The 12802-nt window shown below is 35.3% G+C and overlaps 1 pseudogene; it reads right to left on the bottom strand.

The window, feature by feature from the left end:
- Positions 1–4279: 4279 nt before the first annotated feature.
- Positions 4280–12802, bottom strand: part of LOC149263804 (aspartic proteinase nepenthesin-1 pseudogene) — a 50921-nt pseudogene continuing 42398 nt past the window's right edge.

Genomic DNA, 12802 nt, shown 5'->3' with positions numbered 1-12802 from the left:
AATGACCATAAAAATCACTAACATTTTAAAAAAATTATTCATACTTGGTGCATAAAAAAATTTAAAAGGTTAAAAATATGCTCTAATAAAAAAATTGGGTATTTTGAATTAATACTTTTCAAAAAGGATGATTTGTTTGCTATCTAGAAAAAATGGCTAATTGGTAAATTCTAGTTTGATTCCTCTTGTGGGGTTTTTCTTGGTCTTTAACCAAATCTACTGTTGTTGGGTGTCTCCTTTGTCATTGCATTCATTTTTCTATCTTCTATTACTATTAATGGATGAAAATATTAGTTGTTATTAAAAAAATTATTAATTGAAGAAACTTGCCATTGATATAATCTATCTAATTGTCCTTGAAGAAATTAATTTTTTTTTTTACTTTTTATTTTTTATTTCAAGTTTCAAAATTGTACTTAGAATTTGCCAAAAATTTTGCCATATTTTATCAAAATGTTACCTAAATTTAAACTATTTTCCAAACAAGATTATAGCCTCTTTACACTACTCTAAAACTTAACTTCTTACCTTTTTTTATCAAATATAATTTTAAGAAACTTAAATATTTATCCAGATTTATAAAGTTCATAAATATAAAATTAAATGAAAATGTTAATTGAAAATACATCAAATTAGAAAGAAACACATCTAATAATATTCACATAATAATACTAATGATACTATTTACATTATTACTTAGAAAGAAAGAAAGAAAGAAATTATTTTAACATCCACGAGGCTAAACATAGCCTATTGGACAGATTGCTTCTTCATCTACTTGATATATTCGCCCCTTTTACTGTGAAGCTTCAAAATAAATGCTCTCAACTGCTTGACAAACCCCAGCTAAATAGATTATCCCAAGAGCTAGCTGCGAGCATATCTATATAACTTTTCCTGTTGTCTTTGAAAGCCTCACATTCTAAAATGGAATGTTTTTTTGTTTCCAATTTTCTGGAAGAACAAAAAATGCATACTCTTTCCTCCCACACTTCCTTTGGCCTTTTCCAGTGCCCTATTTCACAACGGAGTTGATGAGAATTAGTCCTTAATTGAGAAATAAGAATTTTGGCTCTCCAAGAGATATTGGCCTCTATGTATGCTTTTGGTTGATGACCATGAGTGCGATTAAACACTTCAATATATTAAATTTTCTTTCTTCTTAGCTCCTTATCCCAAGTACGCTTGTGGAACTTTTACATAAAAAAGCTTTTATCTCTTTGATGTTTATGGGACATGCATTCAAGCAAATACCCCATTTACTAAACCATTTTTTATTTTGCTGCAACCAATTTTTTTTGTTCTTGCATAATCTATCATTAAAGACAACCTTAGGCCATCTACCATCTTCCATTTGCTCAAATTTTTTTAAATATCTTATGACTTGCACCATAGCAATTGGTTCAATAGGAGCAATCTTTGTTTCACTTAACAAAATGTCATAAGGAACTGCACTTTTAATCTTAAATTTGTTTGTAATCAAACGCTTTTGAATTTTCTCAATTTGTCTCCATTGCATGTCGGATGTATTGCTGGCCCATAGTTCACAACCATAGGGAATCACCGGAGTCACTAGGAGCCCAAAAAGAGTTTGAGTGGTTTACTAGTCCCATAACTCTACCTATCTACACCTATTTTGAAAATCATAAAATTCTTTCCAACCCCCCAAAGTTCCTTTCTTTCTACAATCATTCAAGCTTAGATTTTTGTTGAAGTCAATTCTGAAGTATTTGTAATCCGCAACTTCTTCCAGAATATTCCCTTCAATGTAGAACTTATGTTGGTTATGCTTTCTTTTCTTAGAGAAGACCACTACTTTTTTTTCGCTGATATTGACTTGCATCCCCACACTTCTACAAAAGTGTTCAAGGGATAGTAAGTGCTCTTGCAAACCAAGAGCCTATTTAGCAATCATAATAAGGTCATCTACATACAAAAGAAGATTTATAGCAAACTTTCCCAAATAAATACCATCACCCCCTTGCGAATTTAACCACTCCTCAAGCTTGTCGATATATAAACCAAAAGTGTAGGAGATAGTGGGAAACCTTGTTTGACCCAGATATTGCTTCTAAAACTTTCAGAAATGCCTACTGAAGTTCTAATTTTGACTTTCACCTCTTCATATAGCCTATGCACCACTACTCTCAAATGTTTAGGAACCCCAAGTTCCTCCATTTTATGCCAAAGCTTATTCCTAGGAACCAAGTCAAACGCTTTTCTAAAATCAACAAAGCAAGAAAAGACTTCTTCCTTCTTCTCCCAAACTTTTTCAATGATATGCCTTAAAGTTATACAATGATCAACTGTGGAATGTTTAGGTCTAAAACCTACTTGCCCTTTAGCACGCTTATCTCTTTCTTCTCCCCACTTCCTAATTTTGTTTTCTAGCATGCTTACAAATAGCTTTGCAAACAAAGGGTTTATCATGATGGTCCTATAATTGGATGGATTATTGACGTCACCGCTCTTAAAAAGTTGTATTGCCAGACTGGTTGTCTAATTTGTTGGGATCCCTTGTTGTATGATGTTGTTGAAGATTTTTGTAATGTGAGGTGCAAGAATATTTGAGCCCCATTTTAGATATTCTGCTTGTTGTTCAACTAAATCTTTTACTTTACCAACACCCAAATTCTTGATATCCATCTCTACTTCTTGTACCATGAAGAGTTCAATATCAGTGTTGACCAAGGGGGGAGGGTCAACCTTGGGATCATGCTCATATAGTTATCCCACATAGTCAAACTATTTAGAAGCTGTAATATTATTTCCAATTTATATCTTTTTCATTTGGAGCTCTTTCCATAATAATGTGGGATTATTTTTCCCAAGAAAGATTAGTTATTCCCTCCTTGAAACCATGAAATCGACCTTTTTCTTGTTTAACAACTGCTTGTAAGCTTTGAGCTTTATGTTATTCTTGTTTGACCCCTTCAACATTCTCCTTGCCTTTTTGCATTCCTCGTCAAACCAAGCATTAACCGGAAAGCAATTTGTTTCAGACTTCTTAATTTTTTCTCTTTTACACTTTGCAAGTGCGCATTGAATTAAATGTGTTAATTCATTACTAAGAAAGTTGTAAATTGTAATTTTCTCCTTCTCAAAAAACCTTTCTCAAAAAACCTTTGTGGGATGATTTCAAAAATATTACAATTTTCTCGGATCAAAATAATTATTTATTTCCAATCCAAACAAACATAAATAACTTATATCACACTCGGGAAATGCGATGGATAAACTATCGTATTATAGCCACGTAGAATTGTCATTAGTAACATTCAAAAGGCATCATTGACACTTGTAACCGCATCGACTTTAGTTATAGCTTTGGGGGAAACTACATAGACTACAATTGCTTTTGCTATATTTGCAGGTGAGACTTGGTTGTAAACCTGTTATAATGTGGCCATCGTTACTTCCAAAGATTATGAATAATCCAAGTACATTGACATTTTTTGTTTGTTAAGTTGAAACCTAGCTTACATTAATTTCTAAACAAAGCTTATGGTTATGAATAATACGAGTAGATTGACATCAAGTTCTTTTTCCAATTTGAAATCTAGATTGCATTAATTTTATTTATCTCTATTCAAAGCTTAAATTTTTAAACAAATAAAAAACCTTAAATGTAGCCGCCTCCATGCTATATAAATTTACCTCGAATGTTTTATGGTTAAAAGTAATATTATTTATGTAAATTATTCAAAAGACAAGCGACAATACAAACACCCTCGAACGAGCTATTACGTGGCAACTAAAATTTCACTTTTTACCTCATAATTGGTATTGAATATTTTCTTACAACAGTTTTATTTTTAAAACTGGTTCATTACAACATTGAAAAATCACGCATTGAAGTTTAACTAAATAAACTTAAAAATCATGCATATTTAAGTTTGATTCAATAATACTACTATTCCAATTCCAGAAATCTCTATAAATAATTATGAAAATCTCCAATCATTCAAACTTCAAACTTCTGTAATTTTTAATGATATAATTGTCTCTTCGGTAAGTTAAGCTTAAGCTTTTAATGATATAAATATCTCTACAAGTGTGTTAACTTTTTAATTAATGTTTGAGGTTTCCCGACTTTAATGAAAGTACAGAAATCCACAGTTAGGGTTTCCATATTGCCCTTTATCAAAAAACGTCCATAGCTATTATTAGTGCGCACTAAGATAACAATTGTTCCTCCTGCGGTAACATGACGACACTTCAATCCCGATAAATCGTGGAATACATGTAGCAGAATTACCAGAGGAATCTGCTTCCTCGCTCACAGGGCATCACAAACTGCAGGCGAGAAGGAAAGCATATTGTTTTCGTTATCATAAAGTATGTGGTAATTCTGCTGTTGAACATTACCAAATATGGAAATCCCACTACTCGGTAACATTGCAAGGCAGAGCACGTCACTGCTAACAGCCAATATGTAGTTTTCTTTGGACAGATGGTAATTCGCTCCCTTAAAATGGAAAGTTACAGTGGGAATCTTCGGATTTGCAGAGCCACGCTGTAGGTTAAAACAAAGGTCCATGCCGCCCACGCCGCCCTCAACCAGTGGGAGGTTAATCGATGAAATCAACGCTTTTTTCAAAATATCATAACCCGTCCTTAACAAATGAGTGAAAGTGGTTCCAGAATCTATGATAACTCCGCCAGTGCCATTGGATTGAAGATCAAAAGTGCCAACAGGGATTTCTAATAATTTACCGTCAACACTGATTCCCTCCAATGAAATATAATAGAATGATGGATTCAAGACACTTAGAATTATAGGAGTGGAACTGACATTGGTGTCATTCAAGTTAGTGGTGTTACCTATAAACAAAGGGCTGGATTTGGAAAGAGAATCATTAACAGAGACGAGACAGTAAGAAAACTTATTACCGACCAATGGCCCAAGTTGCGACATTAAGGATAGAGGGCCTCGTCCGAAGCCTACTAATCCACTTCCCTGGCTGAATCCCCTTCCCTTATTGCGATGCCCGCAACCAAACGCAATATGGGGAGCTGATTGAGAAGAAAGGGTAAAGGTCTCGTATGAGAGGATCCCCCTGGTGTAGTCAGCGTCAGCATAATAATACCCGTACACACACCTTGAATTATTTTTGCAAAAAGAGAAGCCCGATCTATAGCACAGAGGGTTTTTGCAAGGCACCCTTCTGTAAGTTGACGACAATGAAGGATCATACATTGGTATTGTCTGATTATAGCAATGGCGGCAGGGCTTGCACTGCGTCCAAATTAAGTCACTTCCACTGTCCAGAATTGCAGAAAAAGATGAAGGTGGCGTACCAATCGCCATATTCATGACAAATTCTCCATTCTCTGCATTCACACCTTTCCCTGCACTCACAGGGGCCTCGATTACTTGCATTTCATCAACAAGTCTAGCATTAGTATTTAGAACTGCAGACAACTGTAGGGTTTCTAGTCGCTTTTTACTACGTTCCACTGCTCGTTTCAAGCGCTCAGTGGATGTAATATTGCCGAGCAACGTATCTGTATGCACAAGTTCCATTCTCAATCCCTTCTGCGCTTGGTCAAGCAGTCCAGTTCCTCCGACCAGTCCATCTACTGATGCATGCCTGCATTGCATCAAACGAAATACACAGCAGAATAACAAAAAAATAAACATGCCTATGCATGTAGCAGGAGATATAGCTGATCGTACAGCCATATCTCTTCTGCAGCCCAAATGGGGGATTCCTTTTCTTGTGAAAAGGAAAAAACGTTACTTATACTCTTCGTAGCGATAAGTCCATTGAACGGTCCTCATTTATATCACGGATTCCTATTCCTAATAGGATAGAGCATAATATTTGCATGTACCGAGTACGTCGCCTGTTGCGGAATGGCAGTGCGGGACCTTTTAACGGGCCCCTTTTGCAGTAGTGCCCGTTACAGGCCCAGCGTGACCGGGATCTGTAATGGCCATGTGCAAGTTCGTTGGAGAAGAGCGCGCCATAGGGTCGGTGGGGTTGTTAAGAGTCCCTGTCCAATGTTGCCTCTGCCTTCCCACTCATCATTAATCTTATTAACTGCGAGTGTATGGATTAAGTAACGTGACCAATTGGCTTATAAGAATTGGCTAAATAACCATGGTGTTATTAACTATATACAAGGAAATATAAGAAAATTTTAGGTAAAGAAGCACACCATCAAAGTTTTGTTCATGCATTTAATACAATTTTTTGTTATTTTTTGTTCATGCGTTTTATACTATCTTGTTGTGAGAATGAACCCTACTAGATGGTTCATTTTATGATGTAATTTTTGACAAAAGTTTTTCTTTTTTTCATATTATTGATCATATAAGTTTAAATTTTATATATATTGGTGTGTTATTCATAACATAGTCGTAATCATGTTTATTACGGATGTTTGGGAAGAATGATTATTGCATAGCTTAATGACGTTGTAATGTCTTTGAGTCTTGTTGTTCAATGACCTAGATCCCTAAACAATTATGGGCTAGGATGCTTAGCGTCACCCCTATATAACACTGTCTTTGAACATCTTCAACATTTCCAAGTTATAAGTTCCTATTAGTATTGGCTTGTGGGCTCTCATTACTATCTACACAACATTTTATCAATTTAGTTTATTTTGGGTGGTTGGGAGGAGTGATTGTTATCCTCCCCACCCAAGTTCAATTCCCACAAGTGACATATTGAGTTCCTATGTGGTATTGTCTCTGAATGTCTCGTCCCTTAACAAGTTTGTGTTATTAATGTCATGCAAGGTGTCACTACCTAGACAATTTTTTTGTGCAAACTTGAGAGGGTCTAATGGTTAGAAACATGATTTTTCTCCTTATATATCAAAGGTACAAAATTAGAGATGGGATAGAGTTTGTACATATTGATTGAAAATTTTTGATCCTTGTGATGAGGCTCCATACGTAGGCATTGCCCTAGCATGGCATCTAGAAATTACTATTGTTGGAAGTCGATATAATAACACTTGTCGCAAGTCCCTAGTAGGATTGGCATGTAATATGTTAGTATTAGGGTCACAAAAGTTGTTTCTAAGAGAAATAAGGCGGTTGTAGGAGCTAAAAATAAAATGGATTGATTATATACTCCTTAGGCCAAAAGAAAAGTTTTAATTTGTTTATATAATAACATTGGAAGAAAATGTATTGCCTGTGATGAGATTTATTTTAGGAAAAAATTATGAGTGGGTATTAAAATATTAAAACTAAAAGCTAAACTAGTTAATTCATTAATATAGATATGATATCACGTGATATGACATATAATATGTTAATGATGGAAGAGGGTTTCTACAAGTGCGGGCTAGCGTTATTGTATATTTTGAGGTAAGGTAATAAGAGGGTTTCAAAAGGGTGGAGGATGGGGTACTAGAATTAGCAATGGGAGCAGAGAGCTTGGATTACTTGGTTGATATGTTGAATGGTGATTATATATGGATGTGCCCACTTACATGCATGCATGGAACTCTAATGGGTGTAAGGACGAGATATTCTATAGTGTTGCATATTGTTTGTGTTGGAAAATCTAACTAGGTTTGATTTTCATAATTGTCATCATACCTCTGTCATTATATATTTTTATGCAAAAATGCAAAGGAAGAAAAAAAAGAAATTATTTTTCAAGCATGCATTTTATGCTCAAGAATTATTACTTTATTTAGATAAGAATGTTTTTCATGCTTCTACATTTTGTTCAGTCAAAAAGTTAAAGTCCTATTTGGACCTATTGTAAAGAAAAAGGAAAAAATAGTTTTAAATATGTAATTTGGATCAAAAAGCCATCTAAATGCTAAATCATCCTACCTGTCAAGTCGATCCTACCCTAATGGACAGGTTTATTTGCACCCCTCTGGATAATATAAATAGAGGGAAGATGGAGCTCATTTGGACACACACACTTGGATGTTTTTGGTCTGAAATATCAAAAGAAGGACAAAGATGAAGAGGAGGGTCGAAGTACGAGAGAAGGAGTTTCTTCTTGAACTCAAGATTTACGAATATTCTTCCTTGATATATCTCTTGTTGTCGGTCTCTTAATGATGGATTTGTTGTGCTAAAGGAGGGTTTAACTTGACATCTTTAGGGTGAAGTTTTTTATTTTATCATGGGCCTTGGACATCTCACTTCGATTTGATTCTATAAGAAGAGAATTTTCTTGGTTTTACCCTTGGAGGGGTTTTTCCCTAGCTTGGAGCCTATATCTTATGTACTATGATCTTCATGTTTTACATTTGATAATTGTTTGATGAAGAAGAACATAAATAAATTAATAAGAAGTCGATAAATTTCACAAGCAGTTATCATAGAAATGGAAAATCTAATATAATAGTAAAGCTTCTCAATTTTCCAATAGTTTTGTCCATGGAGGAAAAAAGATTTGAAATTTTTCCTCTGTATGCAGAAACCATACAGAGGATGGTCGACATCACACACAACATATTGTGAAGATTTCCGATAGATCACACAAATGTATGGTGGAGGCCAAGAAGACTGCATAATAACTGAAATATCCTTTGGTTGACAACATACCCTCCAATTGTGATAATTAGTTAGTTGTGGGTAGCATTTGTGATTTAGACCAGTGTGATCCAACAATTAATTGCAGTTTGGCGTGTATGAGGGCAACTCAATCAAGGCAAGATGGCTAAAGGATGCCATTAGCGATGTGATTAACTAGGTACCTAAGATCCTTGTCAAAATTATTGAGGCTTATAAATTTGTTACACGGTTCCATACCACACCATATTTTTTGTACATTTATGCCTACACAAACCCTAACAAACAATGATTCCAATGCCTATATATGTTTGAAAAGTTGATAATGTCTTAGATTATGAAGAAATGGTCAATGGATCTAGACACACATGTAATTGACAATGGTGTAGAGGATGAGTGCCAAGGTCAACCACAGGAAGGGAAAATGGCTCCATAGCGAGTCTAATTTATATAACCCCCACCTTAGGACCCTGAAGCAGAGGAAGTACTGATAATAGGAGAAGAGAAACCACTAAAAGGTTAGCAACATAGTGCAAGCAATAAGAGAAAGGCTACCTAACTGAAAAGTACAAAAGTAACTTCTTTGTAAGAGGAAGACATAGAGAAATTAGCAGAGCAGATTAAAGAAGTGACAAAACAAGGGATTCCCCTGCTCATGACACCACTGAAAAAGAAGTGTGGGAGCAGTGGGAACTATAGAACCAAGTTGGAGAAATCAATTTTTTTATTGAATCATTTAGGGCTACCACTCCTACACTTAGTGTGGAAAAAGAAACTATTGCAATCGTGGCCAAAGTGCATCTCCTGCACTAGAGAGCTGGTTAGAGAAATCACAACCATCTTCTTCTTTGATGGAGTGCCACAACTTGGTTGTTCCCCAATTCTTAGTGCACTTCTCCAACACCGATATATAATAGTGGGCTCACGCATTACCCTAAAGAAAATTACTTATGTCAAAATTGCTTATGCACGGTTTACATTCATTACAAAAATCCATTGCAAAATAAGCTTAGATTAGAGGACATGAAACCTCAATGAATGTGGCATAGGTCACTAATGAGTATGATATTCTATAAGTGGCACACACACAACTACTAGAACCATGAAAAAAATGTCATAGAGTGATAAGGGACACACAAAACAGCAGTAGTAGAAGTACAAATTGAAATGTCAGGTGTCATAATAGAAATCGACACTCCCGCAGTGGAGAAATTATGAAAAAATAAATTGGTCATCCATGGCCTAAAGTAAAAGGTGGAAGATATGCGGTCACAAATAAATCCCACTATCTCTCTAGAGGAAGTAGATAGGTGAGAAGCGGTGCATCTAGCCTTTGAATTTTTTGAAAGCGGATAGGATCTTGAGCATGAGTGCACCATATTATACGATGTCACCATATACATGTGAAATAAGTTACAGAATAGTGTCGAGCTTAAATATATCAGTATAAGAATTTAAATTGATGAGTAACAAATTGGATCTGTAAGTGGTAGTTTGATATCTCTACCCAAAGCAAATTGTACAGCTGCACTACTAGAAAGTGTGGCACTACACAAAAAATTAATGAGTGGAGAGCTAAACAACAGTAATTTGTTTAGAAAGTGGTATATCTGTAGGACGAATCCATGCAACTCACATAGGACCTTGCTACAAAACGGACCACCATGCAACAACTCATTGTTGACAATGAACCTTTATTCCAAACTATTCCTACACCTGTTGAGATTACAATAACTATTATGGGATTGATAGAGGAAGAAAATACAATCTTGTACACATGTAAACAAAAGTTTGAAATTATTTTGGGAAAACATGCAAATGTCCTCCCTTTGTTTCATGCACAACCATGCCATCTTTCTCAGGGGAAAGCCATGAATAATATTGGTGGCCTATTGTGGCCAACGAGAAAAAAGGAGAAAAAGGAGAAAAAAATGATTTTTTTCTAAAGTATGGAGAAAAGCATATAGGGTGTTGGACATCACAAATATCATGTCATACATATGCTCATAAAACAACATAGATGTCTAACAAAGGCCAAGAAGACCACGTCATAACTAATATATTATCCAATTGAAAACACAACCTCTAGCTATGAGAGTTATCTAGTTGGGGTAAGAAGTTTGATTTGACCTAGTGTGGTCCAACAATTAGTTGTGGCTTGACATTTATGAGGAAAAATCATCAGATCGAGCTGTCTAGGTGAGCAGGTGGAAGATTCTTGGGAGAATTATGCTAAGGACTAAAGCTATATAAGGATTTTTTTTCAATGGTAGAATGTTATGTTTGAGTGTTGTACTATGATTTTGATAGTCTGTTGTCATATTGTTAATATTTACTCTATTATTGTATGGCACTGGCTAAATAATTAATATGAATGATGATGATCTGATTTCTCTTGTTTGGGTGTATGGTACTTTTGTGTAACTTATACTACATATGATGTCTATTATGAAATGAAATATGCAAAGCTTTGATGCCAATTCCTTATTCTGTTTCATATGTATTTTGTAACAATGGTTAGATCAACGAATAAGTTAAATATTTTGAGTGTTTTTGGAAAATGTTCCATGTGGATAGTTTATGGTTGAAGTATAATTTTAATAACTATGTCGCTCTATAAATGAAAGAATTTATTTTCCCTTCTTCACATCGGACATAGTTGTGGAACTCACTTAATACATTCCTATTAGATATTTATTTTGTTGTCTAGATAATGTATTTTCACTAGGTTGATGTACCTCATACCATAATGGGAATGTTCGAAATTATGTTTTAAAGATGTTAAATTTACTTCTATTTAATGAATACAATTGAAACATATGGTGTGTGTAATAGTTTCGGGTGGGTTTTTCTGAATCAAAGTCAGCTTTACTTCCTCTCTTCCTTAGCATAACCTTAAAAGGCTATACAAATCCATCAATATCCCTTTGGTGATACCTAACCTAGTTGCAGGTGTTGAAAATGTCAGTATTCGAGGGGGCTTTATTGTCTTAAATATGAACCCTTGATCACCCTTGAACATCAACAAATTGTTCTGTTGTAAAGATCTAAAGATCTGCATTGAATAAGGGGATGTGGAGGTTGATGAGAGAAGAAATAGAATGGTGGTTTGACCATAAACAACACAAGTATGCTATGGAAAAGTGAAGAAATATGTGTATCACTCTCGAAGAGTGGCTATAGAGGTACACCTTTTCATAATTTCAATCATTTTTCTTTACTGAGTGCTTTGTAATCCTATGGGAGTGGATGAAGTGAGAGGAAGAGTGACAATGATGTTGAAACTTACCAAAACTGTACATCTAAACACGATATTTACTACTACAGTTGAACATAGTGAGTAACCTAATATCTAGAGCTATTGATTTTTGGTTAGTTGGTGTACTTTAAGGATATGTACTTGAATTTCTATTAGAGTCTACTCAGTCCTACAATGCGGATAAAAGGGATTTCTTATAGAAATTGAAAGGACAGTATTTGAGAGTATGACCAACTCGAGTAAAGATTTTTCTTTGTGACAAAGGTCTAATGTCACCAGAATCTAATACGATGAGAGAAAAAATCTTTATGAGATGTAGGGAATCAGGGAGCTGAACAAAGGGTAGTCTAAGCTACAGAAGGGACAAGTGATGCAAAGATAAGTGAAGAAAGAGAGCATATGTAATAGAAGTGTTGAAGGTTCAGAGGAAGATACAGGGAAGAATTCCAAGAAACAGACAAATGATTGGAGATGTAGCTGATTCAGTGCTAAAAGAGGATCTATATAACGGGTGTAGATCTCCCAAGAGGTGTAGGATTATTAGTGTTGTGATTAGTATAAGATCAATGGAGACCTACATCTCGTCAGTAATAGGGGATGAGGCAAATAGGGTGGCTAGTACCCTGCATAGTGGGATGATGTATGCATGCAACCTAGATAAAGGTAAGAAAACTATGATGGAACCCATATTTGATAGAAGATGGAGGAAAAATTATGCCACATAGGATCAGAGTGTTCATGACAGAGAAGATCCAGATCACAGGGAAAATCGAGAGGGAGAGAGTGTGGAGAGTGGTGCAGAGGTGAGAGAAGAGGATATCCTACACTAGGAGTGGAGCATTGTGTCATGCGATCCCTCTACCCAAGGCACAAGGGAGAGGTACTACAATGAAGGAGATGAGAGGGAAGAACACAATTGAAGTATTGTAAAAGAGGAGATAAAGGAGGAAGAATACCTACCTTATGCAAGAGATTTGAGGCATCCCATTGTCCAAGCCTTAGCCATCCTACAAATAGAACCTATGACCCTAATTGCACTCACA

The sequence above is a fragment of the Pinus tabuliformis genome, chromosome 6, assembly GCF_031772625.1.
Source record: "Pinus tabuliformis cultivar Carrire ecotype Pingquan chromosome 6, CPIR1, whole genome shotgun sequence".
NCBI lineage: Eukaryota > Viridiplantae > Streptophyta > Pinopsida > Pinales > Pinaceae > Pinus > Pinus tabuliformis.
The sequence above is the reverse complement of the archived record's forward strand: the minus strand, read 5'-3'. Positions and strand labels throughout refer to the sequence as shown.